General features: G+C 37.5%; 1 protein-coding gene and 1 long non-coding RNA gene across 3 annotated transcripts in view; one reads left to right on the top strand and one right to left on the bottom strand.

The window, feature by feature from the left end:
- The window catches only part of LOC143269616 (uncharacterized), a 43,235-nt gene extending 42,266 nt beyond the window's left edge, over positions 1-969 (bottom strand). The window contains exon 1 of the long non-coding RNA XR_013046168.1: positions 817-969. This is a non-coding gene — a long non-coding RNA (uncharacterized LOC143269616). The remainder of the gene's footprint in view (positions 1-816) is intronic.
- Positions 1-21,343, top strand: part of Dcc (DCC netrin 1 receptor) — a 1,155,384-nt gene that overhangs the window by 887,288 nt on the left and 246,753 nt on the right. The gene's annotated exons all lie outside the window — the stretch shown is intronic.

The raw sequence follows: 21,343 nt of genomic DNA, 5'->3' as shown, positions 1-21,343 counted from the left end.
GAACAGTGGAAAATCACTGTCCCTTCTGCCCACTGGTATGTGTCTTAGCTGCTGGCCAGTGGCCCCTAATTTGTGGCCATAAAAAAGTCAGATTTAAACTGGGTTTGAGGAATGATTTTGAATGACATAATCCTGAGTACTATATCTCAAGTGCTGAAATATGGAAAGATCAATATATCTAAAGATAAAAATTCCCAAAATATGATTATGGAAAAGAATTTAAAATTACTGAAAAAACCCTTCATGTACATATTAAGGGGATTTATTTCACAACATTCTAAAAGCAAAACAGCATAATTGCCACTTTAAACAAGTAAGTATAAATAACAGTCCTAGTTTTACAAACTTAAACCCTCAGGTATAACAACACAAGTTTAACAGCTATGAACAGAAACAACATATTTGTAAAACGTACGTTTGAAAACAATGCAAAAGTCCATATCACTAACTACGTGAGTCCAGATTTGTATCTGTAGATATGTAGTCATTTGAGATGGCTGATTATCAATATAACAGGAATTAAAATCCTCTATCTGGTAGTTTCGTGAGGGTTTCTAAATTAGGTCAAATTGAAGTGGAAAGACCCACCATACTCTGGAAGGCATCCTTATCTGGGCTGGGTTCCTGGACTGAACAGAAAGGAGAAAGAAAACTGAGTACCAGCCTTTGTTGAATTTTATTTCCTATCTACAGACAAAATATGACAGCTGAATTGTGACCCTAACTAGTCTTATCAATAAAAAACATGAGTCAGATATTGTGGTAATAACCTGCAAGATCAGAGAAGCAGAGGAGCAGCCACCAGTGATTTCTTACCTCTCTGGATCCTCTGACCAAAAGGGTTGAGAGCCTATCTCAGGCCCGCCTTATCACTTCCTGTTTCCTCTCTGTACAGACCTCCAGACCTCTATGGTTAACTAGTAACTAGCTCCACCCTCTGACTCTAAGGAAGCTGTATTTGTTAGAACACAAACAAATTATCACCCTAACAAACGGCTACCTCACGATTCCTACCCCTGCCGGGATGCTTCCTCCCACCCAGGATGGTATATACCACCAAACTGGAACAAAAGTAAACCCATTTTGTAAATTGTTTCCATCAGGTATTTTATCAAAAACTTAAAAAAGAGAAAGAAAGGAAGGAAGACAGGCAGACAGGCAAGTAGTCAGGCAAGAAAGAAAGAAGGAAGGAAAGAATACAGAGACAATGTAATTCTTTTGACAAATTAAAACCAAATAGGGATCTAAGCCCTAGAGTTTGATGCTACCAGACATTCTGATGTTCAAGGAACCAGAAGAAAACTACCTTAGCTTCAGAGAGAGACCAGTTCATCTTATGCATTCTGCCCAAGACCCTGGTTGATTTTAAGGTACTGGCCGACACCTAGGGCACATCTACACTTCATTTACTTGTATAATGTGCTATACTCTGGAAACAACCCCAGAGCAATAAGCAAGACAATGCTCTGCAAATTAAGAGATACTGGTTCCCTAAACATGATGCAATTATCATGAAAATCTGTGTGTGTGTGTGTGTGTGTGTGTGTGTGTGTGTGTGTGTGTGTGTGTGTGTGTCCAGAGCATTCTACTCTCCTATATAGTATTTTATTTTATTTTGTTTTGTTCTATTTTGTTTTACTAATGATAATTATAGTTTATCCAGTTTTAAGTTTCAAGATTTCAATGTTTGAGAATTTAATTCTAGGGAATTGACATACTCAGAGTTTTAGTTTTGGAGGAATTTCAACATTTGAGATTATGGTCTCAGGCATTGTACCTTTGGAAATTATGTTTGGCACTGAAATGACAAAGTGTCTCCCTCAAGGAGAGCCAAGCCTGGAAATAGACAAGAAAGGAAATAAGAGCGTTATGTATTCCAGATTGTTTGCTGAAACCTAATACAAAAATCACCATTATGATTGAAACTATATATGTACCTTTTTTATTTATTACTTATTTATTCCATCATGCATGCACATATACATTCATTTGGTCTTTTTCATACAGGCTCTCCTGTATCCAGGTTATGCTATAACTTGATATATAACTGAGGCTGATCTTAATGTCTAGGACCTTCTGCCTCCATCTCCCAACTGCTAGAGTTTCATTTAGATCCCACCACACCTAACTTTCCATGCTGACTGTAAAAGATGAAAAAATGTCCTTCATTCCTTATTTGCCAAAAAAGATAATATTATTTTTGGCTTTGTTTGTTGATATATATATATATATATATATATATATATATATATATATGTATGTATATATATATATATATATATATACACACAAAATAAACAAATAGAGATATATTTAAATAATTCAATAAAATTGGCAAGTGTGCATTATAGGAGCAAGGTATGGGGAACTGATAGTTTTCCTTTTTCTTTTTTCTTGTCTTTCCTTTTCTTTTTTCTCTATTTTTAATATTTTTGCCTGAATTCCGTGTTTTACTTCATGCAGATATAAACGTAGATTGACTATTCTGGCTTCTATTTGCCATTTTCAGGAATTGGTATTCATTTTACTTGGTAATTTCAACATTCAAATTTCTTGGACTTCTTGGATTTAACTTGCTTTAGGATAGCTAAGCCATGCCATGTTTTACTGTATGTTATAGACTTCTAAGATTTTTCATGAGACTTAAGAATGTATGCAATTTTTGACGATAACTTACTACATTTTCTATTCTACTGTATGATTTGAGGAAAATGTATTTTATCTTATTTGACCAATTTTATTTTGTCTAATAACTAGATATTGAAAGAAAAAGAGAATGTGGTACTGGGTGGGGTACCATTCCAAGGCATGTGCCACACTGCATGTGGATGAACAGTTCCATCAAGTTACTGTTTATTAACATTTTAAGCATTGTTTTCAAAACTTGTTATTATTGTGGATGTGCATGCTTGCATACATGCCCACACAAATGTAGTAAGGTGCGCATGGAGAAGTTGGGACAACTCTGAGAAGTTGGTGCTCTGTCCACTTTCTATGCCAAAGTATTTCCTGTTGTTTCTACAATGCCAACCTAGCTGGTCTAATTTTTGCTCCACTACCCACCTTACCATAGGCGTGCAGAAAATACAGACGCAGCATTCCACATCATGATTCGCTGCTGTTGTTTGGTGAGTTCTGTGGATTCAAAGAACATCATTAGACTTGTACAACAAGCACTTTTATCCACTGAGTCATCTCACTGGCCTTTATAATTGGCTTTTGAAGACGTATTAAAAACATAAATGTGCAAGTTTGGGGTATTTATAATCTGCTTTATGGAGGAAATAAGGATTAAGACATATAGAAATTAAGAACATCAACAAAAACCTTTATCCTACAAATATGGAATACAATTAATTAATCTGTATATTTTAAATAAATACAAGCAGTGGATAGCCCAGTTTCCTTATATATTTAATAATAGAGAAATGTAACATCTCTGGTTTTCCATAGTAGCCAAAATTTAACATAAATTTGTTATGTGAATATATTCATTTGGGCAGATTTTGACCAAAACACAGCTAGTCTGTGTAGTCAGTATTCATATCACTATTCAATGAAAGTTAAAAGCAGTGTCACTAATGGTGAATCTCTAAAGACATGAAGAGTATGCTAAAGTAATACTCCCCAGGTGAATTGGCCTTTTATCAGATTTTTACAAGCAATAAGTCAAATTAGATTTTTAAAATAGATTCTTCCTCAAATTTTAATTAGTTTTTTAAGAGAAGTGACAAAAAAATCTGTAGAGAGAATTTGGAAATAAAGCCTTTCTCTAAGATCCGATAGTCTACGGTATTAAAAAATTATTACCATATCTTAAAATTACATATTTAATGGTTCCCATCTTACAAGAGAATTATTCCATTCATGAAAAATAAGGTAGAGTTGAATTTCCATTTCAGGAAGTAGATTTGATACACTGGTAATTGGGTTAGGTGACCTCTGTTCTTATTTGGACATTGTGGCAGCTTGAAAGAAAACGGCTCCCCAAAGAGAGTGGCACTATTAGGAGATATGGCCCTGTTAAAGGAAGTATATCACTGTGTAGGCAAGCTTCGAGGTCTCTTTTGCTCAAGTGTCTCTCAGTGTGACAGTCAGTTGACTTTCCATTGCCTGCAGGATGTAGCACTCTCAGCTCCAGCAGCACATCTGCCTGCAGGCCGTCATGCTCCCCATCATGATAATGGACTGAACTTCTGAAACTGTAAGGGAGACACCTCAATTAAATGTTTTCTTTATAAGAGTTGCCATGGTCATGGTGTCTCTTCACAACAATATAAACTCAAAGACAGACATCTTGCTAATTGTCCACTCCCAGGTAAGAATCAAGACTTACCTGGGAGACAAGTGTCTTGTCATGCCCGTGGAGGATTATTTTTATTGCATTGATTGACACTGGGAATATTGCCCACTGTGGGTGGCACTATCTTGTGGCTTGGACCCTGACATGTTTCAAGGGAGATGCAACAGCAAGTGTTCATCATTTGATGCTTTTTGACTGTGAGTGTGATGTGACTAGCTGCTTCCGGTTTCTGCTGCCTGGACTTCCCGGGAATAAGTATTTTATAACAGCAACAGGAATAGTAAATAAGACAATCCAAGTATGTGTGAATCTTCTGATGCCTAAATCTCTTGTATAAATGGGTTAATATTTAAAAATACATGTTAAATCATGTCTAGATATTTTGTAATCATGAAGACCTATGAATCTTAAGCAAATTGATGAGAAAAGTCTACATGTTTAAAATGGACACATTTTGGAATAATGTTGCTCTGTATCTGCTTGATTCTGGAGATGTTAAACACACAGACAGAGAAGGCCAAGAGACATTATTTAATATTTAAAGATAGAACAGCTAGAATATTTAAATATTTAATTTCAAAAAGAAATACATTGAAATGTGTTGCAAATATTGCATTTGGTTTAAAAACAAGAAACTAAAATAAAGAGAGCTGGGAAGTAAGTGGCCATACCCTGAAGAGTCCATGGTTGGTGTTTTAGCCCCACTGTGTTAACACACTGGGAAGAGGAATTTGTCAGTCGGGAGCATATAACTGATTCAGCTCACCTCAAAAGACTTCGGAGTACCGTGCCTTGCTCTCTGGCCCAAACTCCTCCAGTTTCACAGACCTGAATGTGAAGCAACACGCATTATCATTTTCTTTCTTGGCCTCTGAAGGACACATTTTTTTTTTTCTGGAGCCATCTCTTCCCTGATTTTTGTCCTTTCCATATTGCTTAAGGCCCAGGTCTGATCTTCCTTTCCTTGTCACATTTCAATGACTCCTCAAAGGCCATTTCATCTGCCCTGAGCTATAACCAACCTTCTACCAAATTAACAGACATGTGCCCTACCCCTTGCTCTCTGGTCTTTCACTCAAGCAAGGATCCTTTTGACTTCCTCACACTCTGGCCTTACTTCTAGCCTCTGCTCTGAGCCTTCAGTCTTCGGAATCTGACTTTTTAGCCCCACTTTTCTAAGTTCTTCCCAAGGGCACTTATGACCTCTCTGTTCTTTTTAAGTGGGTTACACTTATGTTCAGGGTGTGTCTTCATTTGGCTCATCCTTCCATCAGTCCTCTAGAATCTCTCCTGTGGCTTCCCTACCTTGTATCTGTTTCATAAATGAATGCATCCTGGACTTTTATGGGATAATCTCAAGTCCCAGGCCCTGATTCTTTGTAAGAACCAACCCCTGCCCCCACATACACAACTTCTACATTCATTATGTTGTAGTTAAATCACATCTATAGTTATATCAGTATCCTGCTTAAGGGTTCTCCAGTGCCTACAGACAGATCTCTTGCAAAGTAAGATATACCGTAATTGTCTTTTATTCCCTTATACAAAAATCTGTCCTTAATTTGTAGGCCTTCTTTTCAAATTTATGATATTCTTCTCTTACTTTGATGTTTCTTTTCTTGAAAAGAACTATTTCATCCAAATAGAATTAGCAGTGTTCTACTCCTGTGAATATTACAAACATCAACATAATTATTCATTTCTGCATTCATGTACTGAGTAACCAGGATATTGTTTAAATCATTCTTATAACCCAAGTCTGACTTCAAATAAAATCTCCTTACATTTTATGTAATCCTAATATTCTCAAATAAAGAGAATCTAGACAACTTATAAAATCATTTCATTTTTCTTTTATTTTTAAAAAGATAATGCAGTGTTGGCATCTTTTGTACATATACAAATAAGCAGATGCCTTGCCAAATATATATGTATGATAACAACAAAAGGAAATATATATATATATATATATACATATATATATACATATACATGTATATATATATAATGCCATTAGTCATTAGACTAATGAGTAAATGGAAGAAACTCTATATCCTACCATCATCCAGTAATGTATTAGCACTTACATTTTCTAATTACTGATAAATCAGTTATTCATTGGTCAGTCGAAATTATTACTGTGTCAGAAAATGATAGAGACAAAAAGATAGGTATGAAAAACAAAACTTCATTCTACTTTTCCTTGGATACATTTTAAAATACATGTTTAAAGACATTTGCATATATTACAAAGTATGTAGACTATTCCAGTGATATGATCTTGTCTTTCTGGAGTTGGTTTAGATCCATCACCCAATAGGCTGAGGGGAAGAGTGTGCTTAGAACAGAGGAACATGCAAAACTGCAGCATTTTGCATTATGCAGGGGTTGAGTGAGGACGTGAACTTAACATGAGAGGAAGAATAAGTTATTCACTAACTTTGATAGGACACAGTTGTCACCTCCTGGATGATGATTGGATATTTTAGTATATATTCACTCTCAATATTTTTATAAGATACATGAATATTTTCCAATAAGGTAAAATGCCATGTATCCAACTTTATAATGTTTTATATGTGTAGGACTTCTTTCCTAATCCTACTCTTAATCAAGAGGGGACTTGGATACAGCCACATCCAGCTTAGTCTTTGCTCTGCCCTCTGTGTGATGATCCATGCCTCTACTGCAAATAACACACAAGCAGCTATTAGAACCAACATCGCTGCGCCGGAAAGTGTTCCTCAGTTGACAACCAACATATGCAACAGCTGTTTTTTGGGAAGCAGTCACAGTCAGCCTCTTGCATATTCTTCAAGCTATTTGTCTCTATCCTGACCAGGTATATGTGGGGCCTGGAGTTCTGGCTCCTATACTGTTCCAAGGGAAAACAACATCCTAATGACTACATGAGTTGACAGGGCTAAAGAACTAGATTATTATAGGGAGTGAACAAACAAATATGCATTCATTGACGTGGTGTTGGCCATGTCAAGGACTCTAATGCCTTAGACCAGTGAGAAATCACAAAGCCTTTCCCAGTCTAGGCTCCAGAATGTGGCTAATATTTCCCTCATAGGCTGAGTGAGTGTTCACAGTGTGTGCAGAAAATGTTCACTGTAGTTTCTCTGCCCAGATATTTGTGGCCTGAAGACTGCTCCCAAATAGAGACTGCTTCTACCTGGGTTGGCTAATGTGGTGGTATTGTGTTGCCCAAAATATTGTGTACCCTAATAAATTTATCTGGGGTCAGAGAACAGACAGCCACTAGATACAAAGGCTAGAAAATGGTGACACTCACCTTTAATCCTAGCATTCCAGAGGTAGAAATACCTCTGGATCTCTGTGAGTTCAAGGCCACATTGGAAACAGCCAGGCATGGTGACACATGCCTTTAATCCCAAAAAGTGAGTCTTTAATCCCAGGGAGTGAAGGCAAAAACAGAAAGATATATAAGGCGTGGAGGCCAGAAACTAAAAGCATTTGGCTGGTTAAGCTTTTAGCTGGTTAAGCTTCAGGCTTTTGAGCAGCATTGGGATGAGGACATCCAGTCTGAGGAAACAAGACCAGCAGAGAAGTTGGCCAGGTGAGGTTAGCTGTGGCTTGTTTTGGTTCTCTGATCTTCCACTTCACCCCAAAACCTGGCTCAGGTTTGATTTTATTAATAAGAACTTTTAAGATTCATGCTGCAGGCTAAACCTGCCTCCTCAATTCAGCTGTACACTATAAATCCTGCCTCCATGTTCTACTCTATATAATAAACACTCTGAGTGGCGTTACCATCTGAGAGTCCATACCACCCAACCCCAGCTTTCCTCTTTGTGTCTGAGTGTTTGTCCTTTCTTCATCCTGTCACCTCCCCAGTTAGTTCAGTTCTTGCAGCCTTGCAAGGACATAGCAAATTATGTTTCACTCCTCCCCATTTTTTCATCATGTAGGTAATCCTAGCTTGATATGGTAGGCTTATTGTCTCTTTTCTACTGTTTTGGGACTATATATGACTACAGCCTTCAATATGAGTATTATGGCTGCACATCTCTATTCATTGGTTTCATAGCTACAGATTAAACCAAGCATGTAAAAAAATTAGTCTTTTTCTGAACATGTCCAGACATTTTTGGTCACAACCTTCAAAAAGGAGCAATATAGCATTTCCACTGTACATTATATTAAAAATACTTGAGAGATAATGTAACAAATTTAAGAATATGCTTATATATTACATGCAGATACTATACAAATGAGTGAGTAAATGATGATTTTATATTAAATCCATGTCACTGAAATCCATCTTCTGTGGATTTTGAGGAGAAACTCCATACTATTACTTCCCCTTTTTCTTCCCTGAGAACCTAAACTGTAACTGTATGTGCAGGCCAACAGCCAAAGTCTCTTTTCTTAAATTCTGGTATCTGAGTCCCTTCCATGCTAATGAGACTCATGATATCCTGACACGATTTTATGGGGTTTTCTTCCCTTTTGTTGCTTTAAGAATGTGTTGAGTTTACTCTTTGACATTTTAATGTATGTAATCCAGACCATGCATCCTGTTCATACCTTCCCCCACCTCTCTCCTCTGGCTCTACCCCACCCCTTAACAAATCCCCTTCCCACTTTCACGCCCTTTATCTTAAGCAGTATGGCTGCCAGTAGGATGCACCACACCCACGTTCATGGGCACAATATCAACTGGACGCAGTGGGCTATTAAAAAAGGGAGGGAGGCATGACATTTATTTTTCACCACTTTTGTAGATAAATTACGTATAGTGTTTGTTCCTTGAATTACTGGCCAGACATTAAAACATTAAATCTTATCTGATTCTGCAGACCTATTATACTTTCAGAACACATAATGTTTGCTAAATTTTTATTCACATATTTAAACATGTACTGTACATGGATCCCCAGAGAGATGACACAACTCAAGAGGATACATAATTCAATAGGTATTCTACTTTATCTAGCGGAACATACTGATAAATTCTGAAAGACAAATAATAAGGCTTTGCTGCCTGGGCTTTCTCTGTTAGTCCTTGATCAGAGGTCTCCTAGTTGTGTTGAATTCTAAGGAGGTTAAGGAGCCATAATGGAGAGTTAAAAGTGGCAAATGGTCACAAGTGTTTTCAAGAGGTCAATAAATTCATTATTCTGCCATCCGAAAAAATATTGAAATCAATTTCTGCCTAGAATGAATTTCATGAGATTTCCAGAAAATGAGTAGAGTTGTTCATTTGTAACAAAAGATGACAAATATGAGATGCTGAGTTTGCCACATCTTTATGAATACAAATATGGATATGTATGGCTTTCTTGGCTCCCTATTGTTGAATATTCAGGAATGAAAAAATTCCACTGAGAATTGTAGAGGCTAGGAGGACTAGCTATGGCTAGAGTATAAAAATCAATATAACATACATATATGCCTATGTATGTATCTATGTACAATTAAAATATCTGTGTTTTTAAATGCGTTCAATTTTATTCAGAATGCGTGATGTTAAAACTGTATTTTTGAGGGAGATGTGGAAAGAACTGGAGGAGGGAAAAGAATATGATCAAAATATATTGTAAAAAATTAAATTATAGTGTATTTCTGGCTGCATATAGTAGTCTAGTTGCTGCACAGTCCTCTTCCTTTGTAGTAATCTAAAAAAAACCCCTATTAACCTATTGTACGTTATTTTTTAAGGATTAAAGATGTAAGACACATTTTATAAAATTATTTCTTTACCATGCCAACCTACAGTCCTCTGCTCTACCAACTGAGCTATTGAAGGAAGAGCCTAGTGCCTATGGTGAGACACTTTGCACAGATTTGGTGCAGGGAGGAGGGGCTTGGACCTGCCTCAACTGAATGTACCAGGCTCTGCTGACTCCTCATGGGAGACCTTACCTTGGAGGAAGTGGGAATGGGGGTTTGGGGGAGGAAGGCTGGAGGGCAGGAGGAGGGAGGACAGGGGAAGCTGTGGTTGGTATGTAAAATGAGTAGAAAATCTCTCAATAAAAAAAATTCTTTACATTGGGCTTGCTTATAGCAGTAGCCGATAGGAAGAAGATGGTGTGGCTACCATTAATGCTATGTTGTAAGTAAGGATAATGAAGCCCCAAGTGTAGGCCTCATTAGAAAAGCATTGAACTAAATTGTACAACACAATTTTGGTTTTGCTTGGTGACCATTAACACATTCATACACATAAACACACACACACACAGAGAGAGAGAGAGAGAGAGAGAGAGAGAGAGAGAGAGAGAGAGAGAGAGAGAGAGAGAGAGAGAGAGAGAGAGACTGAGATCAGATATTTACTGGGTTAGACAGGTGTCTATTATTAACCTTAAATTTGTCTCTTCTGAATTTTTCAGAAGAATGCAGGGGTAAAGAGTCTATGTATGCACCAGATTGATCTCTCCATGTTCAATGAGTTGTTCAGATGTTGCCTTCAGCAGAGGGACATTGCAGTCAGTTTATGGAGAGCAACCTGTAGTTATGGCAACAGACTGAGTTATTTGGGGACTCCCATGGGACCCCTATAGCCAGTTTCTCAATTAGATGTAACTCAATGCAGGGACTGGAAGCTTCATTTGGTAACAAGAGATGTCTATTTAGGTTTCTGTCTTCCCTGTTACTTGGCATTTTTATTTAGATGAAATTCACATATGTATATATTTTAGGAAGCTTCTACCATATTAGGTTTCCACAGTATGCCTCAAATGACCCTTAATTTAGTGATCTCTTCTATATTCCCTTTCTTATCCCCCTCTCCTCTCACTCCCATCTTGACTTGCCCTTTCTAGCAACCCTAATCCATCCATAAATATCTATTCAATTTCCCATTCATAAGGAGATCGATCCTGCCCCTACCATGCCCTACCCTATGCCTAAATTCCATGGCTTTGCAAATTGCAGTTGGGTTATATAGACTTAATAGCTAAGAGCCACTTATAAGCAAATACATAGCATATTTGTCTTTCTGGGTCTGTGTTACCTAACTATGATGTTTTTCCACTTTCATCAATTTACCTACAAACTTCATGATTTCATTATTAACAGCTCAGTAATATTCCATTGTGTACATGTACCAGATTTTCCTTATCCATTTATCTGTTGGGAGTCATCAAGGTTGTTTCCACTTTTTGGCTATTATGAATAGAGCAGCAATAAACATGGTTGAACAAGTGTTTCTGAGGTAGGATGAAGCCTCCTTGGGGCATATACCCCAAAGTGGAATAGGGTCTTGAAGTGATTCAATTATCATCTTCCCAAGAGGCTGTCACACTGATTTTCATAGTGGCTTTATAATTTTGCTCTCCCACCAGCAATCGAAGAGTGTTCCTTTTACTCCACATCCTCATGAGCATTAGCTGTCACTTGTTTTATTTATCTTAGCCATGTTGACAAGTGTTGTATGAAATTTCAAAGTGGTTTTGATTTCTATTTCCCTGGTGTTTAAATATGTTGAACATTTCTTGGTTTTCACCATGTGACTTTCCTCTTTTGAGAATTCTCTATTTAGATCTTTACCCCATTTTTTTCTTGATATCTAGTTTTCTGGGTTCTTAATACATTTTGGGTATTAGCTCTATATAGGATGTTAGTTGATAAAAACTTCCTATTCTGTAGGCTGCTGCTTTGTCTGAATGATAGTATCCTTTGCCTTACAAAAGCTTTTCAGTTTCATGAGGTCCCATTTATTAATTGTTGATCTTAGTGCCTGTGTTATTGGTGTTCTATTCAGGAAGTTTTTGCCTATGACAATGAGTTCTGGAATATTCCCTAATTTCTCTTCTATGAAGTTCACTGTATCTGGTTTGATATTGAGGACTTTGATCCACTTGGAGTTGAGTTTTGAGTAGATTGATAAGTGGATTCTTCTACATGCAGACATCCAGTTTGACCAGCACCATTTATTGAAGATGAATCTTTTTCCAATGTGTATTTCTGGCTTATTTATTTAAAAAAAAGTACTCCTAGGTGTGTGGATTTATGTTTGGGTGTTCAGTTTGATTCCATTGATTGACATGTCTGTTTTTGTACCAATACCAAGCTGTTTTTCTTATGATTATTCTGTAGTAGAATTTGAAGTCATCAGGAATGGTGATCTTTGATTATTCAGGATTGTTATAGCTATCAGGAGTTTTTCATGTTCCTATATGAAGCTAAACATTGGTCTTTCAAGATCTATGAAAATTTTTGCTGGAATTTTGATGGGGATTGCATTGAATATATAGATTGTAGATTGCTTTGGTAGGATGGCCATTTTACTATATTAATCCCATCAGTCCATGAGCATGGGAGATTTTTCCATCTTTTTTTCTATTCTTTCTTCAGTGTCCTAAGGATTTTACTTACAAGTCTTTCACTTGCTTGATTAAAATTACCCCAAGATATTTTTATATTATTTAAGGCTATTATGAATGGTGATGTTTTCCTGATTTATCACTCCATTTGTCATCTGTAGATAAGTAAATAATGCTACTGATTTTTGTAAGTCAATTTTGGATTCAGATCCATTGCTGGAAGTGTTTATCAGCTGTAGGAGTTTCCTTGTGGAATTTTTAGAGTTATTTATGTATATTATCACATCATCTACAAGTACTTTGACTTTTTCCTTCCCAAATTGTATCTCCCTTTTCTCCTCCAGTTGTCTTATTGCTGTAGCTAAGACTTCAAGTACTATATAGGTTAGTATGGAGAGAGTGGATTACCTTGTCATGTTCCTGATTTTAGTGGAACTGCTTTGAGTTCCTCTCAATTTAAGTTGATGGTGGCTATGGGTTTGCTGTAAAATGCTTTTATTAGGTTGTGTTATGTCCTTTTTATTCCCCTGATCTCTCCAGGACTTTTATCACGAAGGGTATGTGACTTTTTCCAAAGGCCTTTTTTAGATCTAATGAGATGATCCTATGGTTTTTGTCTTTCATATTGTTTATATGATGGATTACATTTATCAGCTTATTTATGTTGAACTATTCCTGCATCTCTGGAATGAATTCTTGATCATAATGGATGATATTCTTGGTGTGTTCTTGCATTTACTCTGCAATGTTTAGTTGAAATCATTTGCATCTATACTGTAATTTTTTTTCATTAGGTCTTTACACAGTTTAGGTATCAAGTAACTGTGGCCTTAAAAAACAAATTGAACAATGTTCCTTCTGTTTCTATTTTGTTGACTATTTAAGCAGTAATGATATTAGCTCTTTTTGTAAAGCCTAGTAGAATTCTGTGCTATAACCATTTCTTCCTGGGCTTTATTTTATTGGTAGACTTTTAATTATGGCTTCTATTTTACTAGGTGTTACAGGTATGATTAAGTTGCTTATCTGTTCTTGATTTAACATAGATAAGTGGTATGTATTTAGACAATTATCCATTTGTAACTTGAGAATTTCTCTCCAGCTCCCACCAAGTCCCAGCAGTCTGACAGCCCACTTATAAAATAAACGCAAAGATGCTTATATTATTTAAACTGTTTGGCCTAATGGCTCAGGCTTCTAGCTATCTAGTTCTTGCATCTTAAATTAATCCATTTCTATGAATCTATACCTTGCCACGTCGCTTGTGCCTTACCGGCATCTTCACATGCTGCTTGTCATGGCAGTGTCTCCTTCACTCAGCCTTCCTCTTCCCAGAATTCTCCTGTCCTTGTCCTGTCTACTTCCTGCTTGGCCACTGGCCAATCAGTATTTTATTTATGCAGAACGATATCCACAGTGTCCATTTCATTTGGATTTTCCAATTTGGTCAAGTACATATTTTTAAAATATGTCCTTAGGATTCTCTGGATTTCCTTGGTATCTTTTATTATATTCCCCTTTTCATTTTCTTTATTTCTCTATTTATTGTGATTGAAAATTTTACTGCATATCATTGCCCGTGATGGCATCTGTGGTCTCTTAGAGTCTTTAGAAGACCTATCAGGTCCTTCTGGCTTTTAGAAACTCCATTGATAAGTCAATTGTAATTCTAATAGGTCTGCTTTTGTATGGTACTCAGTCTTTTTACCTTGCAGCTTTAAATATTCTTTCTTTGTTCTGTATGATTAGGGTCTTGGTTAATATGTGCAGAGGGGAATTTCTTGTCTGAACTAGTCTGTTGGATATTCTCTATGATTTTGTACATTGAAAGGCATTTTCTCTTTATGTTGGAGAAATTTTCTATGATTCCGTTGAAAATATTTTCTGTGCCCTTGACCTGGGTTTTTTCTTCCTCTATTCCTATTCTTCTTAGACTTGGTCTTTCATACTGACCAATATTTCCTAGATGTTTTATGCAAGGATAATTTTAGATTTAACATTTTATTTGACTGAGATATCCATTTCTTCTATTGTGTCTTCAGGGCCTGATAATCTCTCCTGTCTTTCATATTTTGTTGGTGAAGCCTGTCTCTGATGTTCCACTTCCCGTTCCTAAAGTTTTCATTTCAGATTTCCTTCAAGTTGAGATTTTTTTTTTGTTTTTTTTTTTTTTTTTTTTTTGTTTTTTTTGTTTTTGTTTTTTTTGGTTTTTCGAGAAAGGGTTTCTCTGTGTAGCTTTGCGCCTTTCCTGGAGCTCACTTGGTAGCCCAGGCTGGCCTCGAACTCACAGAGATCCGCCTGGCTCTGCCTCCCGAGTGCTGGGATTAAAGGCGTGCGCCACCACCGCCCGGCAAGATTTTTTTTAAATTGAATTTATTTCCATTTTTAGTTCTTGAACTATTTGTTTATTTCCTTCCATGTTTGCTTGTGTTTTCACATATTATTTTAATGGGATTTATTCATTTCTTCTTTAATAACCTCTATAATGTTTATAAAAACTATTTTAAATCTTCCTCTCTCTCTCTCTCTCTCTCTCTCTCTCTCTCTCTTTCTCTGTGTGTGTGTGTGTGTGTGTGTGTGTGTGTGTGTGTGTGTGTGTGTGTCTATGTGTGGGTGTGCATGGGTGTGTGTGTGTGAGAGAGAGAGCGAGAGAGAGAGATTCAACTATGTTGCAATACTCAGACCCTGTTATGGTAGGGTTGCTGGGCTCTAGTGGGGACACATTGTCCTGGCTGTTATTGCTTGTGTTTTTATACTGGCTCTAGGCATCTGAGTTTGGAATGATTATAATTCTAGATACTGATACCTGGTTCTGTCTTTGTTGACTGGGTGTTTTGTTCCTTGGTTTCTGTTGCCCTGTGTTGTTTATAAGAGAGTGTAGCAGCTGTGTATTGCCTGGTAGGAAATTCTTCTAAGTTCCTGCCAGGTGTGGCTACTGAGGTTTCCAGGTAAAATACGTTCCTAGGTACTGGGAGCTGACACTTAAGAATGGGCTAGTATGGTGGTGGATGAGGTTGTACACGTGGCGGGGCGGGGCGGGGGGGGGGGGGCAAAATCAAGGTGTTCCACCAAATATGCTAACTCCCCTGTAGATGGGACCAGAGAGGGAGAAGATGCTCTAACATGTAGTCTGCTACAGAGCTGTCAATGAGACTGGAGAGCTGGATTTGGAATTGAGAGGGAGAGTGAAGATCTGAAGCTAGCCTATCAGCTTCCCTGGTGTATTTACTTCTCTGATGGGCTTGAATGGGGGTTTCCAGGGAGTGCCTGCTAGCGTTAGTTCTGAGATAACAGGATGCATTGGGAGGAAGCTTGAAGGAGAAAATCTGTGTGATCTCATGGAAATGGAGCCAGAAAAGGGGGCGGGGGTCTAGCAGATGGTCTACTACAACCTGGGAATGAGACAGGCAGATCAGATCTAGAGGAGAGTAGGGAGATATGAAGATCTGAAGTTAGCCTATCTGCTTCCCTGGCCATGTGTCTTGTTCTTAAGATTCACAAAGTCTTTCAAAAAAGGAAACATTCTGGAGACTTTGATGGTAATAAAATTGGTTTGCAATATTCTTCCATAAGATACTTTCATCAATGAAGTCATTTTATACATAATATTCAAAATGAGCAAAAAGGCCTCTTGCTTGTAGTTTAGATGGAATCAGTTGTCTGATGCTATTATCTCTTAGATAGAGTCAATGGCAGCTCCAGTTATCTTGTGAATTTGCAAAAGCTGCTATCAGTCTGTCAGCTACAGCTGAAGACCACCTGCTTCTCAGCATGACAAAGGGGTTGTCATAGGCTCTCCTTTTAGGTCCGTGATTGTCATCATTTCTCACTGAATACAATAAGGATTAAGAAAGAAAGCCAAGATGAGCAGAGCAGTAGGCTATGAAGGCATGGAAACAAGAGAAACGTATTTCATACCCTGTGGCAGTGAATTTTCAAGAAGATCCTGGAGAGTTATCCTGTAATATTTACCGGCAAAAAGGAAAAAAAAAATCTCACTAACAACTTTCAGTTCATGATTCTTGCCTTCTTGCCTGTTTGTTCACCCCGCAAGTGCTCCTTGGGTGATTGTTACTTCCTTCCACAATGACTGGTGTGTGTTCAGGAGTGAGCAGTGACAGCAGCAGGCCTACACTTCTGTCATTAATGGAAGGGCTTGTTCTAAATACAGCATGCTTCCTGTCATGAGTGACTGGATGATGTTCAGGAGGCAGTTCATGAAAAACAGAGTGTTTTCTTCTCACCTGGTATTTAACAAGAACCCAGGTCCTTGGTCACATTAGAGCTGAGATTTCAGACTCGGTATTGCTAACAGAAATGACAGCCCGTGAAACATTCGAGGGGAAAGGTGAAATTCCCCATGGCATAAATAATGTCTGAGATGAACTTCAGTGGCACAAGTGTTCTATGGATTGGAGAGCTATACAAGATCCCAGAATTGTTGACTCACAATTATCAAATACTGAGCATAGCGATGTGTGACAGCACCCGCTTTTCTTGTGGTAAAAAGATGATATGTAGGGAATTTGGAAAACACCATTTCCTGCTTCTCTCTCTCTCTCTCTCTCTCTCTCTCTCTCTCTCTCTCTCTCTCTCTCTCTCTCTCTCTCTCTCTGTCTCTCTCTGTCTCTGTCTATCTTTCTGCCTGTCTGTCTGTCTGTCTCCTTCTCTCTCTCTGTGTGCTGTGGTGTGGTATGGTATGGTGTGTGTGTGTGTGTGTGTGTGTGTGTGTGTGTGTGTGTGTGTGTATGTGTATGTCTTATGCATATAAGTGCAAGTGCACATGTATGCATTTTAGTATTGAAGTCACAGGTTCATGTAAGCTGTCTTAATTTCTGACACAGTGTTCTCTCACTGACCTGAAGTGTTCTCTTTTAACTAGAATGATAGTCCAGCAAAACCCAGGGGTCCTCCTTGGTCCTAGGAAGATTCCAAGAGCTTTTTCTGTCACTTCATTGTTTGTTTACTGGAGATCAAATTCAAGGTCCTCATGCTGGCACAACCAGTACTTTACGTACTGAGTCACTCCCTAACCCCACTCACATTTCTTACTACTGACCACATTTGTTTCCCCGAGTCTTAGCCTATTCAAGATTAACATAGTTCATTGTCTTTCAATTGTTGATAGAGAATAAAAGGCAATATTCACATGTAGAATAACTCTAGTAATAAACTCATTACACACACACACACACACACACACACACACACACACACACACAATAATGTCCTAGCTGGATATGCAGAGATGATTAAACCACCTATAGTCTAGATTACTGAGGGCCATGTAGGGTTTAAACTTCAAACCAATACATGAAAGCATTGCGGTGATATTTTCTTTGTGCTCTAACAAATAAAGCTTGCCTAGAGACCAAAGTGTAGAGCTAGCCACTAGAGACCAGGCAGTGGTGGCACACGCCTTTAATCCCAGCACTTGGGAGGCACGGACAGGAAGTGATATGGCTGGGTGGACAAAGGAAGTGATAAGATGGGATAGAGACAGACAGGAGCTTGGCCCTTTCAGTCTGAGAATTCCTAGAGGTAAGAAGTCTTTCTAGTGGCTGGCTGCTCTGCTACTCTGATCTTCCAGCTTTCACTCTGATATCTGACTCTGGGTTTTTATTATTAAGACTAATTAGAATTCACTCTACAAAGCATGGAATTTCAACTCTGAAATTTCTCCAAGACTGGCTCCTATTCCAAAAATTCCATTTTTTTTTATGGTGTTAGCTTTGATACCAGATTCCTCAAAGGAACCCACTGAACTATCCCGCACTTCACATCTCTCAACTTCTGGCTTCTTGCCATGCTTTCTCTGCTCTTTCTTTAGCCTTGTTGATGTACTATGAAATTTTCCTTCCTGGGCTCCTTTCTGTCTTTGACATTGCTCCTATTTCTTCCTGCAATCAATAACCCTAACTAATACAAGGTCATTTTGTCATTCCACTTAACCTTTCATTTTCCAAGGCTGACACACTATTTTAATCTTATCAGTTGTAGGTGAGACTTTTAATATCTCCTCATCCTTATCAGTCTTTGTTATTATATTTTGTGTTTAATTATGTGCATTTTGTAACTATAACATAAAATACATATCAATATGGGTTTATTTTATATTTCACTACTGGCTAATGATGCTGCCACTTTTTTCAAATTTTTCTTCTAAGCCAACTTTGTTTTGGTGTCCTTATTTGACCATGTATTAATTTTACTTTTAATATTCTAAAGTTGAGTGTTTCAGCAAGGAGTGGTAGAGTTAACACTCCAAACATCTGCCCACCTGGGGAGGCACTGAATTCTGCTACATTTTTCACCACTCACAACTGCAGAGTTTCCTCATACAAGAGTTATAGACTGGGTTCCAAGGCTGTTGATTTCTTCTTACACTGAATTTGTTATTTAAATAAGACTTTTTACTGTATTCTGAACTGCGGCTTTTGGAATCTTATATTTCAAAGCATAAATTAAATGCTCCTAATGAGAGAAGCACGGTGCTTTACATTCGGTCCTCCTGTGGATATGGTGCTGTAAGAAGCAGACTTCCATAGCATTATATTCAATACTATTCAAATCTGGTACAGCTTGGTTACAGCAGAAAAGGATTCCTTTATAACTGTGGGTATAATTACTTTGCAGGTATAAAAAAATAAGCACTTTAAAACACTCAAAGCTTTCCCAGTGTGCACACCTTATTGCAAAATTATTACTTTGGAGATAGCCGAGTTCTTCCATTGTATCTGTAATATTTGATTTCCACTTGAACACAGGTAGCAAAAATGAGTTTGTAGAATGTCTCCGAGGTAAATTTAGTGAGAGACAAGATTAGTATTAAGTGCTGTTTTGGGCTCTGTTTCAGAGGGATTTTTTTTCTTCACTGGGGAGACCTTCTTTCTGTACCTTGAAACATCACATTAAACAATGTGAGCATCTCAAATTAAAACAAGCCTTATTTACAGAGACTTAAGTAAACAGAACATGTAATGAATATACTAAGTCTAAATTAACCTCAAATACATTTGGGAAGGATGAAAAGCGTGTCTTTTCAATATTAATAAAATTTAATATCAAGAATTATCACTGTTTAGGTACATTTGATTATCTAAGGGATATTTTTTCTTCTTTTCACCCAGGAAAATATTGACTTACAAATGTCTTTTTACATATTCAGTTAGTCCTCGAGAATGTGTCCAATCAAGATTTCTCAGCCTTCAATTTTCCCGTTTGCCCTGCCATTCTCATTCTCCCTTTCTTTCTTCTCTTCGTTATGTGGCCTTAAAAAAATGACAAAATTCATATCTCTGTCCAACCTCTGAGCTCTCCTAAGTTTAAAATGGCAGGGTTTTTATAAGTGAATCTCAGGGCTGTCACATTGATTTCAGGAAGCCTTGCTTCTGCTCTGTCCTCTTTCAGTGTTAATGACGACAACCTGAGCGGAGGCACAGATGCTACCTCTCTAAGTTGGCTGAAGAGCAGAGGGCCAGGATGGCCAGAGGGCAGGGCTGCAAGGGAATACGGAGAGATGAGTAGAGAGGGAGACAAGGTTCCAAATATCACCTTTGCGCAATTGCGCTTCACAGAGTGCAGGGGGCAGGTTGTTCACACTAGACATATGTGAGTTTAGATGAAAGAATACTGTTCACTGGGGACAGATAGAATGGATCTCCGGAGAAGTTTTACTCATGTTTAATGTTCACAAAAATATCTGATTTCATATTGTCCTGATAGAGACCTCCCTCTCTCTCCCTTTATGTGCTTTCATGCGTGTGTGCATCTGCATATTAACGTTAGTTTCTTTGGTCAGATTGATGAAATGAAAATGGACCCTTTTACATATATGCTACAAAATAATAAGCTATGGTTTTCACAGAAATATCAGATTTTCGTCTTTGCCATTACATTTTAGTAACACACAAATATAAATTATTCTTTCATTTTCAAAGTTGAGAGTTTCATGTGCATATCCTGCCTTTAAAGGCAATGGTATAAATTCCCTCAAGAATCAGTTCTCTTCCATGAGTACAAATCCATTACACTATTTACCACTGGCAAGGAGGGGAAGGTGTAGTAATGCTCTAAGTTCTCAACGGCAGCCTCATTCATTCTAGCATGTCCGAGAAGTCAAAAAATGGGTGCAAATTTTGCTACATATTTACTTGGCCTTTTATTTCTTAGGACAGATGTCAGATATTGGTAGTTTTCCCACTAGATTTAAAAGATTTCTGCCCATAAAAATACTTGCTTTTGCGTGCTTTGGTTCAAACATTTTAGATTATTTAACAGTTGTTGAAAGATGATTTAAGGATGACAGTCTGTGTATTTTAAATATGTTAAAGGGCTGCCAACTTGAAAATTTTGTCATTCTTTGTCCTTTTAATTTAGGGAGGGCTAAAGCATTAAATATATATATAAAACATTGGAAGACTGTTTAAAATTATACCCTAATTACATGTGACTAGTTATATGGCCTCAATCCTTAAATTTTGACAGGTCTTGTCATTGAAATGGCTGTCTTAGAGGCATATTTAAAGAGATGGCTGTCAACTTGATCTCTGAGGTTTAAGGATTTAGACTTTAACCTAAAACAATTAGAAGACAGAATTTTCAAATAGCTACTTCCTAGGTTTGCTTTATAACTTCATGATGTAGAAAAATGTAATCATCCCCAAATATCACACCGCACATAGACAACCATTATCAATTTTTAACAATACTTTATTTGTGATCTCAAATTCTGCAAAAGTGA

Source organism: Peromyscus maniculatus, chromosome 19 (assembly GCF_049852395.1).
Source record: "Peromyscus maniculatus bairdii isolate BWxNUB_F1_BW_parent chromosome 19, HU_Pman_BW_mat_3.1, whole genome shotgun sequence".
Classification (NCBI taxonomy): Eukaryota; Metazoa; Chordata; class Mammalia; order Rodentia; family Cricetidae; genus Peromyscus; species Peromyscus maniculatus.
Note: the sequence above shows the minus strand (reverse complement) of the source record. Positions and strands in the feature narration are given on the sequence as shown.